Source organism: Lepidochelys olivacea, assembly GCF_965140295.1.
Source record: "Lepidochelys olivacea isolate rLepOli2 genome assembly, chromosome: 5".
In the NCBI taxonomy this organism is placed as follows: domain Eukaryota; kingdom Metazoa; phylum Chordata; order Testudines; family Cheloniidae; genus Lepidochelys; species Lepidochelys olivacea.
In genome coordinates, this window is record NC_140415.1 from 103867992 (window position 1) to 103892972 (window position 24981).

The following is a 24981-nucleotide window of genomic DNA, read 5'->3' on the forward strand; positions in this document are numbered from 1 at the left end:
TTAAAGTCGCATTTTTCAGGAACATAACTACAATGTTAACCGAGGAGTTACTGTACTTCATTACCTAAATAACTTCAAGAATTTTGTTAAACCAGATAAAAATCTGAAGAAAGTGCCCATAACGTCTATTTCAGGTAAAGCTGAGTTACAATTTCAGTTCTGAAGCACCTTTATCAGTTGCTTGTAACATCCTCAAACAAATTCTGGTCACACTTTATATTAACATTTATATTAGTTTATAAAGGGATAATAAATGATTAACATATAAGTATGTTGAAGACATGAATAGTATGTGCTTAGATGGTTGTAAGTACAGCAGTAGAGTGTTATAGATGATTACAAGCAACCTACTGCACTGTTCCTCTCATTAACAATCTATAATAATTGAGTAACTATTTATTTAAACACCTAGTAATCAGCAGGAGGCCGAGGCCCTAGAGCAGTGGTTCTCAACCAGGGGTATGCACAGGTCTTCCAGGAGGTACATCAACTCATCTAGATATTTGCCTAGTTTTACAAGTGGCTACATAAAAAGCACTAGTAAAGTCAGTACAAACTAAAATTTCATACAGACAGTGACTTTATACCACTTTATGTGCTATACACTGAAATATAACCACAATATTTATATTCCAATTGATTTATTTTATAATTATATGGTAAAAATGAGAAAGTAAGCAATTCTTCAGTAATAGTGTGCTGTGACACTTTTGTATTTTTTATGTCTGATTTTATATCCAAGTAGTTTTTAAGTGTGATGAAACTTGGGGGCATGCAAGACAAACTGGTTGCCTGGGAACAGAGGTGGTGCCAGCCCATTGAGGACCCCAAGCAGAAATATTTTTGGGGCCCTCCACAACACAATAAAAAGCAAAAGGGAACCTCCCTGCTTGAGCTGCTTTGGGCATAAGAAATTACTTAGTCTGTGCCCAGCTCGGGCTCTGCCTGGAGGCTCCATCACACCACTAACCGCAGATAGGTTTGATAGAAAAAGGACCTTGGTGGCTCCGGTCAGCACTGCTGACTGGGCCATTAAACGTCTGGTCAGTGACGCGGCGGGGCTAAGGCAGGCTCCCTGCCTCCCCGCAGCTCCCGGAAGTGCCTGGCGTGTCCCTGCGACCCCTAGGCGCAGGGGCCAGGGAGGCTCCGCAGGCTGCCCCTGCCTCGAGTGCCAGCTCCGCAGCTCTCATTGGCCAGGAACTGCAGCCAATAGGAGCTGCGGGGGCGGGGCCTGGAGGCACAGGCAGTATACACTGTGCAGAGCCGTGTGGGTGCACCTCAGCCCAGGGGCTGGACATGCTGGCCTCTTGTGGGAGTAGGGAGCCTGCCTTAGTCCCACTGTGCTGCCGACCAGGAGCTGCCTGAGGTAAGTGCTGTCTGGCTGGAGTCCATACCCTGAACCCCCTCCTGCATCCCAACCCCCTTCCAGACCGCCCACCTGCACCCCAAACCTCTGCCTCAGGTCGGAACCCCCTCCTGCATCCAAACTCCCTCCCAGAGCCTGCAGCCCCTGCCTCCCCTCCCACACCCAAACTTCCTCCTGGAGCCTGCACCCCCTCCTGCACCCTAATCCCCTGCCCCAGCCCTGAGCCCCCTCCCACACTCTGAAACCCTTGGCCCCAACCCAGTTCCCCCTCCTGCATCCCAAACCCCTCATCCCAGCCCTACCCCAGAGCTCACAGTCTGTACTTTTCCCCCCTCCCAGCCCTGAGCCCACTCCTGCACCCCAATTCCCTGCCCCAGGATGGAGCGCCTCCTGCACCCTGAACCCCTCATTTCTGGCCCCACCCTGGAGCCCTCACCCCCTCCCACACCCCAATCCAGGAAAAGTGAGGGTGGGGGGAGCAGGCCACGGAAGGAGGGGGGACTGGAGTGAGCAGGGGCGGGGCAGGGGGATGTGGGTTTTGTGCAATTAGGAAGTTGGCCGCCGCAGAGCCCCTGTCTGCGGGCCCTAAACCCTTCCCCGGCAGAGACACATCCCCGCCTCCCACAGCGCCTCCGGGCCCGCTCCCCTTTGCTCCAGGAGCGCCTCTCCCACCCAGGCTTCTTCCCTGGGGTCCCCATCGCCTCTCCTGGGCGGGGTGCGCCCCACAGAGCCCTCTGGCCTCGCTGCCGCGGGCTCCGCTCCCTGCTGGGAGCTGCGCGGCGAGATCCGCGGGGCCCGCCCGCCCGGCTGTGGGTGTGTGGCGGCGGCGGGCGGGGGGAGAGCCCGGTCCTTGGCTCCTCCCTCCGCCGGAGCCTGCTTCTTCCCCAGCCTCTACGTGATGACGCGCCGGTGACTCGCCGGGGCCCCTGGGCACAGGCCTGTCGAGCCCAGCGCCGCGAGCTGGCCCCCGAGCCCGCGCCAGGGTCCCGCAGCGCAGCGCAGCGTGGCCGGCCGGCCAGCCCCGGGGGCGCCGCTTCCCGCTGCGGCTCGCGCGGAGGGAGCCAGGCGCCGCGGGGTGAGTAGCCAGCGGCGCGGCGCGCCCAGGCACCCGGCTCTCGTCTCTGTCCCCCCGGCGCAGTGCAGCCCGTCCGACGGCCCGCGGGAAGGAGCTCGGGGAGCAGCGGGGGGAAGGAGAGGCGGCGGCGGCGGGGGCGTGGGCGCAGTTGTGCATCGAGAGAGCGAACTTCTTGCAGCGAGCTAGAAGCCCCGCTCCAAACAGGCTCGTGTGTGTTGAACATCCAAAGGAGTAGTAACGATGTAGCATACATAAAATCTGTAGAGGTGCCTGAGTGTGGTTTTTACATGTTTCCGGAAAGAGATCCTAAAAGGAAAAAAAAAAGGGGGGGGGGAATTTATCCCCCTTTGTAATTGCAATTGTTTGGTTTAGGCTTTAGCTGCAGAGTGAGGGAGAGAGATGAGGAATGTTTCTACTAAGCAGGAAAGGCCTTTCCTCCTCTTTTCGGATGGTGTGTATGTAGTTCGCTTGAATCTCTGTCCTGTGCATAAATAATACGCCCAACAACTACCTGATGTACCTTTGTGTGAGAGATTTATCAGTGCCTGACAAATGTAAGGATTTGTTTTCCTCTTTCTGCCTGTTGCGCCTCAGGGAGGATAATAAAATATAAATATTGGACTTTAAATGGAAATAATTTTGTTGCGGCTTCCTTGTGTGGAGGTATTTGAATCTTCATTTGGCTGATGTGATTTTTTTTTTTTTTTTTGGTAAATAGCTTAGTTTGGAACCATATAGTTTCCTCAGACATGGGTTTATGTGGCTTAATAATTCTTATTTTCAGGAGATAAGGGTTTTGGGGAGAGGAAGGTACCTTTTATGTGCAGTCCTGTATTACTGAGGTCTCTAATTGGCAAACCAAAATGATTAAGTAGTAATCTCTTCTTCTCTCTGTCTGTTGGTAAAGGGAAATGGATTGCCCTGTCCCTGATATTAGTAAACTATTAGCTGTAACAGTGGGCTTTTCTTTGTGGTCTGCTGAGCAGAGAGAGGACCGTTCAAGAATAACTGGAGTCTGAGAAAATTGTGTTGGCGACGCTGGTTTCATAATTGGTTTTGAACAGATTAGCTGTTGAGCCATCGGTAAGTTTTCTGACGTCTTGTGCCAAGCTTTCTCCCTTCCCACTCTCAGCCATCAGATTTAATGCATGTATGGCCTTCGTGTGTTATAAAATATATTTATACTTGTATGTTAGGAAAAGTAGGGAGAGAGAGGTAGCTCTATAGAGAGAGGAAGAGGACAGATTCTGACAGATGACATTGACTGGCTTCTTTTCCTGCCCCAAGCTGCCTGGTAATTACAATATGTGTGATGCTGCTGTGGTCTGACTTAGGTCTTTTCTTCCCTGCTTTGGATAAATGGGATGGTGGTGTGAGGGCCAGGTAGGATACAAGCATTGCCATCATGGATCAGAACAAATAGTGTATCCTGTTTGTGGTGATGACTGGTACCAGTTGATTCGGAGTAAGGTTCTAAAACCCCTGTAATGGACAATTACACAGTAAAGAGCCTCACTGGTAAGAGTAGGAAGGAATAATGATGCTAGTCAATAGCTTGTGGCTCTCCCCAGAGAAGGAGAGGGAAGGGATTTTATTGCTGAACTGTTTGCAGGGCTTTTTCATTTTTTTGTAAATGCCAATGACAATATAGGGAAGTTGTGTTTGGGAGGGGAAATTTTAATCAGCAGGAAGCTTACACAAAGTTGCAATAGATGAGTTAACATTCTTGAGAGATGCATTAGATTGTTGTGTAGGGCAGTAAAAGGGAAAATGAAAGGAGGCTAATGCTGTTGCTCTTGCTTCTCCTTCTCCTTACTTGCTGTCGTTAGGAGAGTGGTGGATAGAATAATGTAGGAGTTGAAATATGCTATGTGGAATAGCTGCTTTCAAACGAGGTGGAAAAAAACTCTTATGCACAACCACAGAGTATGACGTAAAGGAAGCTAGTTGTGGTAGCAGCTGTAATGTTTCTTTACTCATTTGTCAGTATCAGTGAGGACTGTTAATCTGAATCCAGTTCTGTTTCTCTATAAGTCTCTAAGCTTTATATCTTAGCCTGGGGGCATATGAGATTTTTACAATACACATTCATGTAACTAAAAAGAAAAATTCATGTTTTTATGGTTATATCTGCACTAATTTCAGTGGACTCTGTGGGTGCAGGGTTCCACCCCATGGTTCTCAGCACAGGATCAGGGCCAGTGAGGCTACTCATCTGAGTAAGACAAGCAGGATTTGGCTGAGTTTCAGTTCAGGATCATGTTTGTATTTTTCCCATTAGATTCATTGGTTCACACACAACTTCTCTAGTTCTTTCTATAATTTAATTTTTCTTGAATATTTGGGCATGGCATTTGCAGATTATTCCATAAAGTGTATTTGTATCTTCGGAAACTTTAAAAGCAAAACTAAAGCAAATAAAAATACTGAGACTTACAAAAAGACACTACTGTGCATTCAGTATTTTCATCTGAGGATTTTTAATATGTGTATTTTATTAGATATGTATAAAATAACAACATTTTGCTGGATGGTATAACAATCCACAGAGCATCTTGTGTCCTTCATCATTAAGGCAAATGGAAGTTACCATGCAGGACCAGACCATTGGTCCGTTCGTTAAGTCTGACAGCCTGTTGCTTGCAATGGTCAGTACCTGGCTGATGCTGAAAAGAGAGGTGATTTTTCCCAACCCTCCATATTGAACTTGTCTAGTTATGCAATGCTGAGCATGAGGGGAAATATTGTATAACAGATGAACAGACTAAAGACTAAAAAGAGAAAAGGAGGACTTGTGGCACCTTAGAGACTAACAAATTTATTTGAGCATGAGCTTTCGAGAGCTACAGCTATGGCCCGAATGCTGCCCCAGCAAGTGTGCCGCCCCAAGCACCTGCTTGCTTTGCTGATGCCTAGAGCTGGCCCTGCTTGGACGGTACGCTGTCACCACCAAGTGATTTAGACAAAGAATCAGGAAAAGGACCACTTGGAATTCCTATTTTCCCCAAAATATCCCCCCAAGTCCTACACCCCCTTCCTGGGGAGGCTTGAGAATAATATACCAACCAAATAGGGAAATCAGATTCCGAAAAAAACAGAACTTTATTATAAAGGAGAAAAAAAAGTAAAAGAAGCACCTCTGTAAAATCAGGATGGAAGATAACTTTACAGAGTAATCAGATGCAAAACACAGAGGATTCCCCTCTAGGCAAAACTTCAAAGTTACAAAAGACAGGGATAAACCTCCCTCTTAGCACAGGGAAAATTCACAACTTGAAAACAAAAGGTAATCTAACGCGCCCTTCCTTATTTACTTACTCTTTTTGCAACATTGAGACTCACTTTAGGATAGTTTATAGGAGAAGGAGTTTTCTGACCTGGTGCTTCTCTGCTTCCCAAGAGAACACACAAACAAAGAGCACAAACAAAGCCCCCCCCGCCCCAGATTTGAAAGTATCTTCTTTCCCCATTGGTCCTTTTGGTCAGGTGCCAACCAGGTTATTTGAGCTTCTTAACCCCTTTCAGGTAAGGAGGAATTCTAGGCTACCCTTAGCTGTATGGTTATGACAGTCTACCATTGTGGTGCTCATTTGCCTGGCTTTATTAAAGTTCCATGTTTTTTTCTAGTCTTTAACTTAAATGATTGTCATCGGCAATTTTTGCCAGTTCACTGTTCACCCTTTTTCCCAGACTGCTGAAAAGTGTCTTAAACAACACCAACCCAGTACAGGACATTGGACCACCCCACTGTTAATCTTTTGCTGTGCTGAAAACTGGTCATTTAGGTCCCAATCCCGAAAACATTTACACACATGCATAAAGTTTGCAGTTTCTAATCTGTGCCCGTACTTTGGTTCTCACTCCCATGACTACTCGGTTACCTTAAGAGTCTCTGTTGTGAGATTTTGTTAAGACTTTTTGAAAATCCAATTAAATTATTTCAACTAGTTCTCCTTTATCCACTATTTTGTTGAACTGTTCAAGAATTGTAGTAGATTTTAGAGGCAAGATGTCCTTTCACAGGTGATGTGCTGGTTTGTCCATATCATATTGTGTCCATCTGAATGTTTTATCATTCTATTTCTAATTATTGTTTCAGCCAGTTTTCCTTGTATTGAAATAATAATATAATCTAGCTCTTATATAGTGCCTTTCTTCAATAGATTTCAAAGTGCTTTACAAGTAGGTCAGTAGCATTATCCTTATTTTACAGATGAGGGAAACTGAGGCACAGAGTGGTGAAGTGCCTTGCCCAAGCTTATCCAGCAGACCAATGCAGAACCAGGAATAGAACCCAGGTCTCCTGGGTCCCAGTCCAGTGTTCTATCCACCGATCATTGGAACTGAGTTGTGCAAATATTTATACTTTTGAACTCAATGGGACATGAATAAAATTATTCATATGCATAAGTTTTTGAATGATCATATCCGTAGACTTTACTACCCTAAAAGTCAGCATAGCAGATTATGATTTCTTTAAAGGATAAATAAAGAACATTATTTTGGGTTAGAGAGCAGTCTGAGAGATGACTATTATGTAGTACAGTTATTGTTCAGAAACAGGCTGAACAAATCTGAGTTAGAAACATTTGTAGGTTTTTAATTTATTCACAGTCTCTATTTTAAAGGGGCACTGGCAAAATAAAAATAACTTAAAACCATTTTACTTGTTCTAAATTTGATACGCTAAATATTGAAACTAAGATAATCTTTAAAAATTCTGATTTAAATAGTGTGCAGTATGTTTTTAATTTTTGTTCTGCATTAATTTGGGTCAGTGAAATAGACTGGTCACTTTCAATTTGTTTACCATAAGTTTCACTTTGTATTTCTTATGCATTACTACCCTGCCACTCTTTTGGTTTCCAGCATTGCAGGGGAATGTTTAAAGATGAAAGGGAATTGTTTTAAATGTCTAATCAAGCTAGATGTTACAAAAACTAAATCTTGTACCTGTGTCACTCAGCTGACTCTCTGAGGCCTCAGTCCTGCAACTGCATCCAGGCAGGCAGTCCACTGAATTCTGTGGGACTCTATGAAGGCCATGGGGTTGCCTGCATGGATCCAACTGTACTATCAGGGCCTAAAGTGATATCTCAGTTTAACCAAAGTAGATAAGCCAGTCAGTCAAATTTTACTGGTAATGTAGGAGAACTCTAAAATGGATAGTTGGAAAACAGCTACTGGAGTGTTCAATGAGAAGAGTTCTATGGTGAATTAAATAGAGGTTGGGGCAGTGGTGAGCTGGAGCTGGTTCGCACCAGTTCGTGCGAACCGGTTGTTAAATTCTGTAGCCGGTTTAGAACCGGTTGTTAAAGGGGTTCGGCAGACTCCAACCCATGGGCCACATGCGGCTTGCAGGACCATCCTGTCCAGCCTGCCTGAGCTCTACTCACCCTGCGGTCCTTCGGCGGCACGTCCTTCAGTCGCTCTGGGTCTTCGGCGGCACGTCCTTCAGTGCCGCTGAAGACCTGGAGCGACTGAAGGACGTGCCACCGAAGGCCCGGAGCGACTGAAGGAACCGGTTCTTCAGCTTCCGGCAGCTCATCACTGGGTTGGGGAGAGACAGAGTGACAGAGTCAAATGAAACATAAAGATAAGTGTATATTTTCTAAAGGATTCTGTCCATCATATAAAGACCAAAGGCTCTTCAGGATCCAGCTTTTTGAGTAAGCTTCACTTTTAGGATGATCTCCAGGGAGGAAAATCTAGCAAAACGAGATTAAAGTGACATGTACTATTATATACGGTGTGGCTGGTGACCAAAGATTTTTAAAATAGATACTGTAAAATTACTTTGGTAGAAAAGAGCACCAGTAAAATTGTTTTTCTGCCAGCAATTTTCAGATCTAGAGAATTCTGAACATTTGCCAAAATTCACATGAATAATTAGTGATGCTCTTGAGTGTTTAGTGCTGTGCCTGTGAAATTTATTAGTACTGTACTATGGCTGTTTATTAGATAAAACATAAAATGGTTGCAAGGGACATTGGGCCCCCAGCTCCTTCCATTCTGCATCATGGAGCAGCGGGGCACAAGAAGGGTTATAAAACCCCAAAAGCTCATAAAGAGACATGGAACATGGCCTTTTGCATGCTTGCCCTTAACAGCACTGTGTCTCTGGGACATCATTAATCTGTGTGTGTGCATGAGGTGGGAATGGATGGATTAGAGACAGGGAGCAGCCACTCTATATGGTATGATCTCCTCTTTTACCATCAGATTTCCCCCAAATGCCTACTCCAGTTCTCTAGTCCACAGAGAAAAACAAGGAAGGCAAAACTTCATATTCCTTATAAATCTAAGTGGGGGGGGGAGAATGACAAACTGAACTAAAAATAAACCAAACATTTCTCAAATTGCCTTTTTATATCATAGAGAAGCAAAAAAGGGCATAAACCCAACTTGTATCCTCTTTTGCAGACTGCTGCGTGTTCTGTTTAGAAGTGTTTCTCACCATGCAAGTTTTCAAATGTATAAACTGTCAAGTCTTTTTCAAAATAGCTTTGAAAAACGGTCATTTTTAATCTTACACCAGGCCCTGGCACTTGTGAAGTCATTTTGTGGCACTGGCAATACAAACTAGTGTGTTTTTTCTTTTGCTCTTTGAGCAATCAATGACTTTAATATACTATGTAATATTTAAACCAAGTATTTAATGGAGATGTGGTCACGTTCCTTAGCTACAGGTATTAGATGCCTACTACTAGCAATGGTAATCAACGCTACTGAAAACTGTTACTTTAAAAGGCACATTTGTTTGTTCATACTGAAAGGTTCTGCTTCCCAGACAGATTTTCAGATCTCTGCATTGAATAAAATGTGACTTTTCTTTGTGTGTGATTGATTGATATGTATGCGTTAAATGTCTTAAATTGGATACAAGGAAATTTGCTTTTAAGGTAACCTTCACTTTGGCTTGTAAAATCAGTAAACTAAGGGCTGTCATGATTGACTCACTGTTTAGTGTATATTTTCCCTTTGAGGACGAGCATGCATAACTCCCATTAAAGCTAATGAGGGTATTATGCGTATGAAGGGGAGACTGAACTGTGGATTTGTTGAACATTTGTTTAAAAACAATGGGCCGTGTTTTCAACTGGTAGAGCAGTTGCAGTTACTGGCATAAACACAGTGCAAGGAAGTGAAAATCCAGCTTAAGTGATAAATCAGGAGTATTTCCATTGAAGTTAATGAGTTAAACTGGTGTAAGTGAGAGCAGAATCAGTCTAGGCTGGGCTTTTTTGGGGTTGGGGTAGGGTCAGGGGGATGCCTGTACGTCTCCAAATCAGCTTTCTAAATTACTGGCAGAGCTCTTGGTCTGTTAGCCAGTCTGTTTTTCTTGCTGTCTGTGGATTTATCAATTGAATCCAAAAACATTTACTTTTTTTTAAACATGAGACAATAATTTTGATTTTATTTGGGTTATTTTATAATAAAAATAAAGCAAGTATACAGAGATTCTATGAGCTTCAGTATAGAGAAAAGTAGATATTGGAATAACATAGAAAAGTGTTTGAATAGCTATAATATTTAGGGACTTAAGTCAATAATGTACTATTTACTTGTCTGCATAATGACATTCATCAGCATAAGATCAGCATCCAAATCCCATTCATGCTCCTTAATATAGGATAGTTCCAGCTGCCATTAGAAGGATGTTGCAATTGGTAAAGAAGCAATTCCTTACTCGGAGCCTTTACAATAAAATAATCTAGAGCTTTGCATTATTTGATAGCTCTGCTAAAGATTGCACACTATAGTTTATTAAAAATCAGTGTATGTCCAAAAGAATTTCAACAGATTGTCTTCATATGTTTGTTGTTGTTTTTTCTTTTGGAGGATACTCCTCAGAAGGTCATGTCTAAAGCTTGTTCAGTCAGAGATGCTGCAACATTGGTAGCTAACCTCAGGTTAGTGTCCCCTCTGCACTGACCGTGGTGCTCCAGGGGAAAAGGAGAAGCATGTTCCCTTGAGACAGGATGAATGAAAATGGATAATTAAATTTGATTTTTACATTTTAAATGTTTTTCTTTTTAAAAATAAAACTGTTCAAATACTATTTGAAATTATGACAACTTGTGTTAAGGTCTAAATTTACTACAATCTATTAAAAGTAAATTAAAAAATTCCAGCAATACATGTTTTGCTACCACAGTTTTAAAGAAAGTCAACCCAGTGAACTGGTGAAAGTCACTGGCTAAGCACCTGAAACCAGAGTTTGATAATGTGCTAAACCAGCTTTTAACAGCAGTAGCCTGAGAGAGAATATTTTCTTAATTTCATTTTATTCAGCTAGTCCATCCAGTTCAATGACTAGTTCATTCAAAGTTTAAAAACTGATTGATTGGAAGTTGAAAAAGCAGGCCAAGCTTATTTTTCTCTTCCTATCTATGAATAAAAATAGATAGATGAATAAAAAGAGATGTGAGAACATGAGAACTGCTAGTTCTAAAACCTGGAAGGTCACGGTGATCAGAAACAATCAGTTCAATTCACTAACTATAGACAATACTTCCTTTGTTTAATAAATCAGTTAGTTTTAAATGCAGAACATGTTTTGATAAATTTGTTTTTTCCTGTGTATGCAGCACATTTAAGGTTGTTTTTATTTAATTAATAAAAGCTAATTTTATAATGCTGGTTTTATCCGTTTTTAATTGAATTCCAGATTTTCTTCCAGATGTAGCTTGACTCAAATCGCAGTTAGAAAAATTAATTATCAAGTAAATAAATGCATCTTTCACTATTTGCGAACATAAAGACAAAATTTAGAATCTGAATAAATATTAAGTTTAAATAAATGTGTAGAGCTATAGTATATGCTCCTGAAGTACCCCAATTTGATATAAAGGCTATATTTAGGAAATCAACCATTTTTAATAGTTACCAGCCAATACGAATCAACTTTTATTTAGGGAAATAACAAGAGAGTACAAATGCAAACAATCTATGATTTAAATCAAGGTTTCCTGCTTGCTGTTTTAAATTTACAATTAACATTGGTGATTTAAATCACTTTAAAGATTTAAATCAATCAACCTTGCCCTGAGATCAGTTGAAGTTTTTTTTTGCCCTCCTGCACTTGTTAAACCAGGGTAGTGTCTGGCTCATATTATGTATTTTGGCAGGCTTGAGCCATATTATCCAAGTGTTTTTTAAAAGCAGTTTCCAAATTGTGGTCTGCAAACCCTTTCCAATGGTGCACAGCAAACTGGACCAGCCGTATTCTTTGTTAGCTCAAACCATGTGCAGGACACCTTAAGGCATTATGCTGGAGCTGGCACTATGGTCTGTTGCTCCGTAAAATAATTTGTCTCCCCCACCAGCTCCTTTCTGCCCGCACCTCGTGGATCACTGGAGCCAGGATGGGAAGCACCAGATGGAGGAGCAGCTCAGTGCAGCAGCAAGGAGCAGGGGCTCAGAAGGACTGTGGAAGAGAAGTGACTCAGGGGTGGGCTTATCGGGAGGCAGAGAATAGGAGTGGAGACAGTTTATTTGAAGGCCCACTTCTTGTTCCCATCCTCCCAGCAGCTGTCTCATTGGCTCCTGTATCCCCACCACTTCTCCAGTGGCTGATTACCTTTCCACAGTGCTGCTGAGCTCCTGTCATGCCCCAGTGGATTTACCAGAGCCTCCCCATCAATCCTTCCCATTAAATAGGGGGGCAACCAGCTGCAGCAGTAGTCCCCAACTCCTCCACCTCCCCTAGCCACTCCCAGACCCAAGCAGCTCCCAGGACTACCTTCCTCCCCTTACCAGGGGCTAGATCTACCCCTGAAAGAGAGGATGGTAGGCTCCAGATCAGCCTCTGAGGGTTGTCAGCTCAGCATCTATTTCTTGAGAGGCAGAAATCTGCAGCCAGGAAGTGAGGGCATTGAGGGGAAAATAGAGAGAAAAAGGTAACAACAGCAGAGTAAATAAAGCACTGCCCAGGAACTTCCTGAATTTGCCAAGTGGCATTATAATTAAAAGCTATGCTAACCACACTTTAAATATATGGATGAAGGAGAACTGATTTTCAGGATGGAGGGTGCGTAGTGGGGGGTATGGCTATTGGCCGTAGAGAGGAAACTTAGTTTGGATTTGTTTGTGGATTGTGAAATAACTGATTGTAATTGTGTGGGAGGTAAGCGGAATTGAATTTCAGTGGAGGAAAATGTCTGTTGTTATGGGGGATGTTGATTATGAGGGGAGGCTAGAATTCATTTTGAGGTTTGGGGGATAAGAAGAATTGATGTTGCCAAGAAGGGAACTTGATTGAGAGAGGTGGCTGCTAGTTGATCTAGGGGGAAAATGGATTTTTTGAGTTGAAGGAGGCAGCAGATAGGGTGTAAAATGTTTTGAGAATGGAGGAATAGAAGAGGTGTGCGGGGCAGGAGCCAGGAAATAGGAGGGGGAAGAGAAAAGCAAAACCAGTGACAGTCACTGCATTTATTAACATTAACTGTACATGTACACGTTTGAATGCAAGCAGTTACACTAGTTGCCAGAGGGGTAATGTGCAACTGCAAATCTGAGCAATCCTAAGAGGTTAGGGAAGGAGGTGGTCCATGCTGTGAAAACATGTGAGAACCCCTGTTTTGTCACATCAATACAGACAGTTGGTGATCAAGAAAATTATCCACACTTCTAGATCCATGAGGCATGGACTGAGTGTGTACAGTGCCTAGCACTGTGGGTCCCCAGCCTGGCTGATGACTCTAACCCTTACCATAGTACATGTGTTAAATAATTTGTATCCGACTAGGTCTTCTTTTTGAAGTAAATGTAAACAGATCAGACCTGCAGCTACGATGTTGTTCTTTTACATGCAGTTAAATGAAAAACAAGCAGGATTTTTTGTGATCTCTCCTTTCTTGTTTGTTTTTGTAATCCAGAAGTTCCTTCCTAGATTTTTTCCCCCTTTATTTATGTTTAGAACTTTGTAATGAGTGAGGAACCTTTCTGGATTATTCATTGTATCTCATTATTGGTGCTGTTGATTGAATTGGTTATTATACAGTACTGGAGTTTTTATTATATTATTAATATAAAATTATACTTGTAATAATGAGAGACATAATGTAGTTGCATAATCTGTAAATCAACTGGTGGCTATATAGTTTCATTGCTTTTATTTTAATGAGAGTGTAAATGTATATCTAGCTGAATAAAGTGTCTCTCTATGAGGAAGGACAAACCTGGACATAAGTGTATTATAAAATAGCAATACACAAGCATCTCTTGTGTGGCCTTTAATACATGTCTGAGTTAGTGAAATATGTAGTCTTTCAAAGACTGAACAGAGTATGAGCAAAATAAGCTAGAGGCTATTTTCAGTACTTCTAGTAGTTCTGAAAATCTGCAAAGTCTTCACAAAATCTAGCGAGCAGATCACCTAAATACTATCACTACACTAGTCCCCACAAAGTCTCATAATATGCTTACAGCCATATTTCAAGTGTTAAATGGTGTGTACAACAGCTGTGGATTATACAGACTTTAACTGTGTGATATCACCTCATTAGTTTCTCTTTTCGTCTCTTGCCCTTTCATTTTGAATGTCATGGCCAAGAAAAGCAAAATTTAGTTTGGAGGTAGTGGAGCAGCATTAGTTCTTCTACAAATACACAATATAATTACCATAGTAACCCTCAGAACAAATGTACAGTAGCAAACAAATTGCTTTTGAATGATAAGAATACAAAAGGTAAGAGATTTGTCTTCTAAAAAGTTTGTTCCATAGACTGCATCTTTTTACTTCAAATAGAAAAATCAGAACATTTGGAAAACCCTGACTTGAAGGGTGGTAGGAGAAAGAAGCAGAGAGAGGAATTTGGAAAGAGAAGGGCAGGGGAAAGAGGCATACGAAGTGGGAAAAGTTTGGGCAGTACAGTACGGAACAGAGTGGGGATGTAGACAGAAGAAGAAAATGGCAAGAAACAGAGGATGGAGGAGGAAGATAAAGCCAGCAGAAAAAAACTGGGTGGGGGCCAGTTGCTATGAGCAATCGTCTGGCATCCTGGAGAGTCAGGTGTTAGGCTGTCTGGAGTGACTCAGAACTGTGAGTGCCTGCCTCAGGGAAGACTGTCAGAAAACAGGGCAGACTCCGTAACCTGGTGTTGTATTCTATGATTAGAATTCACCAAGCCAGTAACAAATGTGAACTCCTGGATCACTATACCAGTTTTACCATGGAGTGACAGACAGTCCCCTTAGACTCTCCAGGCTATCTTGCCACCCAGACAAACTGGACTTAGTGATAAAATGTCACTTACGTAAAAAATCACACCATATTTAGGTTGCTTCCAGTCACTTTACCACAGATCAGTTGGTACCCTAGATCTTATAATGAAGACAATGTTGACAGCCAGTTCTATAGTAAACTAACTAAAGGTTTATTATGTAAGAAAAGGAAATAAGAGTTATTGAGAGGTTAAAGCAGGTAAAATATATGTACAGGTGAGTCACAATCTATAATTCCAAATGGTAGCAGAGATATAGTAACCTGCCAGTTTCCGATCAGTCTGTCAGGGCTACACAGAATAACTCTGGGGGTCTCTGTCTTCTCGTTCGTTTATTCCACCCTGTTAGAATCCAAACAGTCCAGAGATGAAGGATCTTTCCTTGAATCCATTCTTGTAGCTTCTTTTCACAGAAAACTGGATGACAGGGTCACTACCCATGTGGGCTCTTACTTTGATGATAGAGAGAGAGGAATGCATTTCTAGTCCTTGACCTCTGATCATCACACGCAATGACCACTTGCTTTGAAATTAGCACTTTTCTGTTGAAGTTCTTCATTTGCATACCACAAGGCTGCTTTCTTGTTTGATGGGTTATTTAGTTACAGGGGTATACACAATGTCAATGTTTTATGCAGACAGGAGCTTCTCCCGTCAGTGTAGGTACTCCACTTCCCCAAGAAGCAGTAGCTACGTTGACAGGAGAAGCCCTCCTGTCAACATGGTGCTGTCTACACCAGAAGTTAGATCGGTATAACTGCATTACTCAGGGGTGTGGATTTTCTACACTGAAGTTTGTAGTGTAGCCAAAGACTAAGGTCTACACTTACATTTTATGAAAAATCACCCCCGAGCTCAGCAAGTCAGAGTGCTTTAAAGTGCTAGTGTTGACAGGCTTCGAGCACTGGGAGCCGCACTCCCAGCGCTCGGCGCTAATCCCCTTGTGGAGGTGGATTACCAGAAGCGCTGGGAGACCTCTCTCCCAGCACTTGTGTGCAGCCGCACTCGCACTTCAAAGCGCTGCTGTGGGAGCGTTCCCGTGACAGCGCTTTGAAGTTTCCAGTGTAGCCATGCCCTCAGGCTCAACATATGTGACACCTGTGGAGTTTCAAGAGGGAGGGTTAAACAATGATTGGCCATCTGTCCAAACAAAGAAAGCTCATGAAGGGAACTACTGGCCATTATGGAAGCCCTTCACCATCAGTAACCTTCAGAGAAAAAGCGAAGGACTATTTTAAGGATAGTAATCAGTTTCTTTGAGTCACAAGTGTGACCTGCATAATTTATTGTAAAAATCACTCTAAAAGACACTACAGGAATGGCAGGCCATTTAATTAGAGAGAAACTGTGGCTTTAGGAGGAAACGATTGAATTTCAGATCATGGCTAGGCGTAGCCAGGGAAAATTCATGATGTAATGTGGTATAGTGTAAGCGACTTTGAGTCTGTTTGAAAAAAATTTGCTGAACGTCGTGCAGTTCCTTTGCTATGCTATTCATGCAAATACCCATAACATCAGAGCACCTGGATATGGGCAATGATGTATGAAGGCTTCCAGAAGTGATCCACCATCTCCCCAGCATCAACTTCACTGCCAGCTTGACAGGAGCCTGAGTGTCATGCCTAATTTGCATATTGTTTCACCTAAATTAAATTTATCATCCCCAGTGATTTTACAGTATACAGCTCACACCTATGACTAAATAAAACAGTTTACTGTCCCTAACATGATGTCTTGGTGCTTTCTCTCCTGTTTCCCTCTCCTTGTTTCTCTATCCTTCCATCTCCTGCTTTCATTCTGTTATCACCATAATACTTTGATGTTACCGTCCTCTCATTCTGTTGTGCTGTTCCCTCTTTATTAGGTTCTCCCCTGTTTCTTCCCTCTCATCTCTGTGCCTTTCCATCTTTTTCCCACTCTGGTCCCCTTCCCCATTTCCTCCATTTTTTCTCCTCTCTCATCTCTTTCTTTCTGATCCCTACTCTTCTTCCTTTTGCATTTGCATTGGTCTTCTGACTGTAATTTCTTCTGCTCCTGCTCCCAATCACTTTCCGTCTGGCAAACACATGCCCCCGTTGAGGACTGGTATTTTTTCTTAGATGCCCCAGCTGCTGCCCAAGTTTCAGTGTAGTCCCCTGAAGAACAGGGTTTTCAGATCTGCTGCTCTGACCTTTCACACTTTCTTTGGGGAAGAGGGGTATTAGCCAGATGTGGGAAGGAGCAACAGTCTTGGTTGTCTGTGGGTTGTGCATCAGAAAGCTTGCATTTTATGTTGCTGTTTCATAAGGTTGAGCCCCTTTTCTGGTAACAAATGTGCCGAAGAATCATGCCAACTAGAGCTTTTTATGATCTATAAAGACAAAGAGCAGACCGAGGCTGCAGAAATGGATACAGCATACAAGCAAACGCATGGGGGTAATGATGGCCATGTGTTGTGTTAGTTTTATTCATTCATGTACAGTATGTATTTATTTAAGGTCCATTTGTTTATGGGAGAGGACATTATTAGGCTGGGGTGGGGACAAGGAATGGTGGTAAGGGTGAGCTTGTGGACCCAAAGCGTAGGGAGAAGTTCAGTTGGAAAGGAGGAGGAAGGAAGGGGGAAATGGAAGAGTGGAATGACAAAGAAGGTGTGTGGGTGGGAGGTGGAGGGGATGCTCTGAAGGCTGGGGTTCAAAGGAGCGTGGTAGCTGAGGAGAGAGTGTGGGCCTGAAACAGAGGGAGTTGGGAAGAGGCAGGGACAATCAACAAAAGGAGAATGTGATAAGAGTTCAACTTTGATTCCAGTGAGTCTCAGGTGTCTGGCTGGGGTGTGAAGGCCAAACAGCTGCTTCTGTTTCTCCTTAGAGGAGCTCCAAGGGGTGGACAGGTCATCTCTGGAGATCCTCCCATTGTTGCTGGCAGAGCTGGTGCTAGGCATAAGCAGACTAAGGCCCCGAGCAGCTTGGGCCCTGAGCAGCTCATGGGCTCCCCCTCTTCGCCTTTTTAGTATGTCTTTGGGGATGGGGGTGGATATTCCTGTTTGGAAATGGGCCTCCACATGGGCTGGGCAACAGGTTGTTGGGCCTCCACATGGGCTGGGCAACAGGTGACCACTAGGACCTTAAATCGACTGGAAGTTGATCAGGAAAAAGGTTAATGAGGCCATATTAATACCCCTGTTCTATTAGTAGGGTTGCTGCTGTAGGAATAAGGGAGAGGATGCATAGAACCGAGAAATGGTACCTTTAGATGGGCTGCATGATTACAGTTTCTAAGGGACCAGTAGGAATTGCAGTAGTAGTATTTTGAGGCCCAGGTGGCTTGCTTCAAAGCATTGACTCTTATGTAATTACATATGATTATATTATATGTGCATCAAATGCAGCGACTGTTAATCTTTTTGAAGGGTAAAAGCAAGAAACTGAATGTGTTGAAATATAATTTCATTTTAGAATAAAGGTGATTCTTAGAACTGTGTGGCGCTATTTAAGTAAAATGCATTAAAGTAAATTTTAATAGGTCTGTTTCCCCTAGTGAATCAGAAGTATATGGTGGTTTAATTGCCATTAGATTTGAATCAAAGAAAGAATACACCACTAAATACATGTCTTCATTCCTTGCCCTCCCCTTAAAGCTCATCTTTATTATTCCTTTGTGATAATAACACACACGCAGAGCTAGTCCTCCAGTAAATCAATCCCTCCTACAAAAAGCCTCCCAAAAAGACACAACAGATGGAGCTGGATCAAAAGAAGCTAATATTTCTTAGGAGAAGATGTCTATTGAAGAATATGATAAATTGGAGAAATATACTAGGCTGTTTGTTTGGGTTTATGTTGTTTGTTTTACGAAGCCATTTTGCATGCTAGCCTTCCTCATTTAACTGATTCCAGTGCTTCAACTTATCTTGTTTAGTTCCTGTTAAGTTTTGTGTGTCCAGATTCAAATGTCAATTTTCCCTTTGGGTTTAAATATAGATAACAAAGGAGACCCACCCGTCCAGAAGCAATCACACCTTTGAGAAATGTTATTTTGAGCAAGTTGTTTGCCTAGCTGCTGTTTGGATTATTATTAAGGCTAGGATATTCTCATGGCTATTTTTAGTAAAAGTCAGGGACAGGTCATGGGCAATAAAGAAAAATTCACAGATGCCTTTGACCCATCCCTGACTTTTACTAAAAATATCCATGATAAAATGGGAAGGGTTGGGCAGCTGCAGGGTGGCTGAGAGCTCTGGGGCCCCCCACCATCCATTGGGGCTCAGAACTCCAGGGTCCCCCTGTTCTGCCATGGCAGCTGGAGAGCTGCGGGTCCCCCTGCTGCCCATGGCTGCTTGGGGGTCTGTTGCCTCCGGGACTGATGTCACGGAGGTCTTTGGAAGTCACAGATTCTGTGAGTTCCACGACATCTGTGACAAAATCCTTGTCTTAATTATTATTCTACTTGTAGAGCATGAGATGCTTAGTGGGTTCTTGCATTTCTTCCTCCCAGAACCCTCTTGAAGTCTGAGACGGGCACTTATGGGCAGTCCAGAGTTGGGGGAATTGAGAGTTTCATCTGACCTGAACCCTCTAAAGCAGAGGTGGGCAAACTTTTTGGCCTGAGGGCCACATCTGGGTATGGAAATTGTATGGCAGGCCAAGAATGCTCACGAAATTGGGGGTTGGGATGTGGGAGAGGGTGAGGGTGAGGGCTCCGGCTGGGCATGCGGGCTCTGGGATGGAGCTGGGGATGAGGGGTTGGGGGTGTAGGAGGGTGCCCTAGGCTGGGACCAAGGGGTTTGGAGGGCAGGAGGGGGATCAAGGCTGGGGCAGGGGGTTGAGCACAGGAGAGGGGCAGGGGTGCAGACTCTGGAACTGCTTGATGTAAATGCTGCCCTGGAAGCAGCGGCATGTCCCCCCTCCGGCTCCTATGTGGAGGTGCGGCCAGGCGGCACTGCACGCTTCCCCATCCGCAGGTGCTGCTCCTGCAGCTCCTATTGGCCGTGGTTCCCAGCCAATGGGAGCTGTGCTGGGGGGAGGGACAGTGTGCGGAGCCCCCTGGCTGCCCCTACGTGTAGGAGCCAGAGCGGGGACATGCTGCTGCTTCTGGGAGCTGTGCGGAGCCACTGCAAACGCAGAGCAGGGCAAACCCCCGACCCCGCTCCCCGGCTGGAGCGCCGGAGTGGGGAAGCCCTGGACCCCGCTCTCCAGCGGGAGCTCAGGGGCTGGATTAAAACATCTGAAGGGCTGGATGTGGCCCCCGGGCCGTAGTTTGCCCACCCGTGCTCTGAAGTCTGCAGAAAGCACAAGCTCAGCAGGCAGAGGGGGTGGGAACCAGGTAATAAGAGCCAGGTCACACTCCATTTTTATATTCATTTAAATAGTGTAAAACTTTATTGTTGTGGAGGCATGGCAATCCATTAGTTTCCAAGCACTTCACAACTGGGTGAGATCTTCCTCACTGGTAGGGTTCTTCTCTTTATAAACAGAACAAACAGGACATGAAAATTGTGCCTCTGCTAGCCTGTGCATTAATCCTTGCATTAATCCTTCTATGCCCTCTGTCTGTAGCTTTGATCCCTCTTTCTTTAAGCTTTTGTAACACCCAATCTTCAGATTTAGGAGTACTTTTCTTTCTTTTGTCTTGTTTCAGAGTTTTCTTTTGAATCTACTTCTCCCTTCTGTTGAACTCCAAACATGATCCGTCCAGGAAGCACTAGCCAAAGGTAGTTGCAAATACACCTCTACCCCGATATAACGCGACCCGATATAACATGAATTCAGATATAACACGGTAAAGCAGTGCTCCGGGGCGGCGGGGCTGCGCGCTCTGGTGGATCAAAGCAAGTTTGATATAACGCGGTTTCACCTATAACACGGTAGGATTTTTTGGCTCCCGAGGACAGCGTTCTATCGGGGTAGAGATGTAATTATCAGACCAGGGGAACCTTTTAGAGAGACAGAATCATAAGAGGTACTGTATATTTTCAAAAGCGGTCTCCAGTCTCAGTATCTCTTATTCTTTTCTTATTCTGTAATTTAATGTACTGTTCATTTTATTTTTTTCTGACCTCTGATGATTTCAAAACAGCTGAAACGGTTTGTGTTTAAAAAGTTTCCAAACTGTTTACTGGCAGCGAGATCAAGCATGGAAAATATCAGCCCAAGAGGTAAATATTTTGGAAAGTTATGAGCATCTGAAAGCTAGCTGTTAGAATGCAATTGTTTTTGCAGCTGGGACCACTGTAGTAGTTTAAAATTAAATTATTATATACAGTGTAGTCATAATGAGCTCTGTGTGGCTTGAAAGCTTGTCTCTCTCACCAATAGAAGTTGGTCCAAAAAAAGATAAAACTAAATTATGTCATGTAAATGACCACAGTACATTTTGTAATGTATTACCTTTGCTTTTTTTTTTTTGTTTTTGTTAATTTGCAAAATTAACTCATTAGCAGCCAGTCTCCGAATTGTCAGTTTGAGGTTCTTCGTTGTTTTGAATCTGGTCATAAAGGCTGGGATTTTCAAAGGAGCCCAGGAGAATTAGACAACCAAATCCCATTGAATTTCTGTGGCATTTGGACACTTAAATCCCTTAGAGTCCTTTGAAATTCCCAACCAAAAATATTGACTTTTTGATAATTCCATGGGTATTTCTCCTGTAGAATATCGGGGAAGTTTGTATACTGTCATGATTAATTTACCCAACTGTGGTAAATAGAAAAGAATAGCTATTTAGTGCAAAATTCTATCAGCAGATCCACACAAGCAGATTTTTAAAAAGTGATTAAGTGATGTCTGTCCTGTATAGAGAGATTTGTCTGCAGCGCTAGAAGATTATGCAATACCAGAAAATGTGTGCAATTCCATGTGTACTTGTCTCCCAGAGTTTCTAATGTTTGATTGGCCCGAAGGAGTCTTTGTTTATCACAACGTGCCATTTATTCCTCCTCTTCTGATTATTCAGACTTATTTGAAGAGCGTAAAGTATTCTTACTTAACTTGGAATTTCTCTGGAGGCTCCTTGGATAGGTAAATGCTAAAGGGAGAATATTTTTTTACACACTTGCATAGCACTGTAAAAGACTGTAGCACTGAAAAACATTATGGGGATTTGTAATTGTCCCTGGAGGATTTTGATGCTATAAACAAATTATATTGGCAGTTTGTGATAAGTATCCTTTTCTCATACTTTTTACATAACACCCATTTTCCTGAGGGCAGTACGCTGACTTTTTAACATCAGTAGATCTTCATCTTAATAAGAAGTCTGTGTGTATGTGTAATTATTTTAAATTGTGTATGTGTGTAAGGCATATGTTATCCCTTATAGCCTTGGTTGCCTAGCTCACCACTCCCTTTTCCAGTAGTTTATGACTTCCTTCAAACTTTTTGGGAGCAGGAGTAGAGGTAGATAGTTTACTGCCTGGAAGAGGCAAATTAGCTTACTGATTGCAATTGCCTTGGTATGCTACTGTTTCCTGATGCATCAGATCTTGGTTAATTTAAGAAAAATATTATATAAATGTTCTCTCTCATACACTGTGATACTCGTTACTACAAGATGCAACTCACATATCTCAGGTTGTGGAAAAATGGCATGATATTGTAACGTATTGTATTATTTGAGAAATAGTATCTGAGCAATAAAATGCAGTCTTAATGCTTGACCCACACTGCACAAGCGAACTGCATTTAAATCACATTAGCCAGAGCTAGTTTTAAAACTAAATCAGCAAACACACATTTCTCCTCGCTGTAGATGAAGTCGCTGTTTAAGGGCAGATATTGAGGCTCCTGTTTTCTCCCACTCACCCGCTCTCTCTCATATACCTGTATAACTCAGGTGGTAGTTCATCATTTCACAAACCCTAAACAAAACCGTTACAGCAGTCAGTTTTTTTGTAGCTACTTGCTGTTTGCCTGTTTTGTTTTTTTTAAACAAGTGATAGTGACTGAAAGCACTTTATCACAAGTGCTTTTTTATTTCAATACTGTATAGCTTTTGATTAAAAAATTTTGTTTTGTGCTTATTTTAAATTCTGATGTCTGTAATTTAAGCATCTAGATGCCACAGTGAAAGGCACAATACAAATTAATAAACCCTTTGTTTAGTTTACTGAAAGCAGATAGCTTTGTGATTCAGATGACTACTCATATATAGTGAAATCACGCACAACAGATGACAAGTTACCGTATTGTAGCGTAACAGGAGAGTCAACATGTCAGAAAATAGAAGCTTTGACTGAACTTTAGATAAGGCCTAAAGATGGCTGGATTTGTGTCAACAGCTCTCTGGCTGTGGATCAGATTGTAAAGTTTGTGCAATAATCAGTGTACGTACCTCTTAAAGAAAGCACCAGCTCCAAGCACTTTGTCACACTTCACTAATTTAAATAGGGATAAAGTGTTCTCCAGATTTCATAATATGAGAGGTTTAGTCTGGCAGACAACAGTTTGTTCTGTAAGGTTGTTGTAGAGGAGTTGTGGAAACAAGGTAGGAGGGCAGGGTCACTAATCACTAGACCTATTCCTGCTCAGATGCAGGAATACACTCCCAACAGTTATGACTCCAAATCTCCCCTGCTCTAATACCGTTAGGATTCAGCTGTGAAACCATAGAAAAAACAAACTGCCTTTTCCCATCCCTTCTAAAACACATCTGGGAATGAAGTTGGTATCTCCCAGAATGCACAGGGAAGACATCTCTCCTTTCATTTTGTTTGTACAAGCTTGTAAAGATATTTTTATGGAAGTTTAGATTTTCCTTTTGCACCCATGATCCAGTGATTTCAGAGATTGAAAAGTCTGCAACCGATTGTCAGTGCAGAAGAGTTCTGACTCCTATTTAATACATGGCCTGATGAAGATGTTGCTTTATTTCTAGTTTTTAATAAACTCTAGATTTGATTATCATCTTCTTTTTTTAAAAAAAAAAAGTGTAATAATCATCTGCTCTTTCCCAGTTTTTCCTTGTGGTAGTGAGACTACCTCTGGCCCTCCTTCAAAGAAACTGATCTGGCTGGATAGGCAGGATGCAGACCTTGGATATTTCATGGTTGACTACTACTACTCTTTCCATTTTGGTTTCTCCCAAGATTTGAGATCTAGGAAGAAGCCTGTTTCATCTCGTTTCTGAGTAAGAAGTGAAAGAAGTTTGCAAACTTTAAAATATATATAGCTGCAGTCTAGAAAAACTGCATGACATGAAATTTAGTGAAGTTCCCTGCACACAGACAACTCTTGCTTTACAAGGATTTACAGGTGCTGTAATATATATTTAATTGATTTTAGTGTGAGTACTTTTCAGGCTTGTGCACCCAGTTTTATTAGAGTGACATTTGTTAAATAAAACTGATGTGATAGTTATCTGACAGAAGTTAGAAGAAAATAAGTCCAAATTTAGCAAACCCTAATATTAATAACAATGTTTTCACAGTTAAAAGAAAAAAACATGTTGTGTTTGTTTCTCTTTAAACATTTTTGCTGCAGTACTTTAAACCCAAGATTGAAATTTTATTGATTTTTATATTTTAATTGTGAAAACCTTTCTATTAATGAGTTTTATTGAACTTTTTATTTTGCCAAACCTAAATTTTGGGCTGTAAGTTGCTAAATATTTATTTTAGATGTAAGCTAAAAAGATGTTGCAGGATTTCACTACAGGAATATATTGAGATAGAAAAACAGAATATCTGATCTTAGCTATTTCCTTTTGTTATCTATAGCCAGGACTGGATTTGGCAACAATGTACAAATGTGCTCAACTTTGCACACTTTATGCACTGTAAATGGAACAACTCCTAGTGCCTAAAGTTAAGGAAATGAAAGGTTTGGCCTAAATATATAAAGATGACACAGACATGGCAACAGTAACATTGTCTATTATAACAGCTAAATGAAATTTGTGGTGCAAATCTTAAATGGTCTTCTATCATTGTATTGCTATTTTTGCCTGGTTTAAGCATATAGAGGTTCCTAGGAGGCAATATAACTCATGCAATTGATTACAGCTCTGAGAAATTTACTATTTTAGTGATTCAGTGTATGTATGTGCCTTGATGGTAGCTATCAGTATAAATTTCTAAGATGAAATAACTTTACTATCTGTTTCTGCTATGAATACTTTTGCATTACATACCCATTCATAGTGGGTAATATATACTGGAATTATATTTTCTTTAAGTGCTATGTACTCCATGTTTTTACCGTCTCTAAAACTTTCATTTGCTGTTTCAGAACGTTTTCTTTCTGTTGCTTCATATTAGGGGACTTTAAACTGGACCTTCTCTCTCCCTTGTTTGTGAAACTTTATTTTTTATCCACAAATTAGTAGCTTTCCTGATTCCCTTG

At 42.2% G+C, this 24981-nt stretch overlaps 1 protein-coding gene across 3 annotated transcripts in view; it reads left to right on the forward strand.

Annotated features, from left to right (window-relative positions):
• Positions 1 to 1350: 1350 nt before the first annotated feature.
• Positions 1351 to 24981, forward strand: part of JAK2 (Janus kinase 2) — a 148729-nt gene continuing 125098 nt past the window's right edge. Inside the window, exon 1 of one of the 3 annotated variants that reach the window (XM_084628541.1) lies at positions 1351 to 1366. The gene's annotated coding sequence lies outside the window, so the exon portion shown is untranslated. Of the gene's footprint in view, positions 1367 to 2305; positions 2442 to 20785; positions 20802 to 24981 lie in introns of those variants that run through there. The other 2 variants (XM_084628540.1, XM_084628539.1) reach the window with 2 other exon arrangements.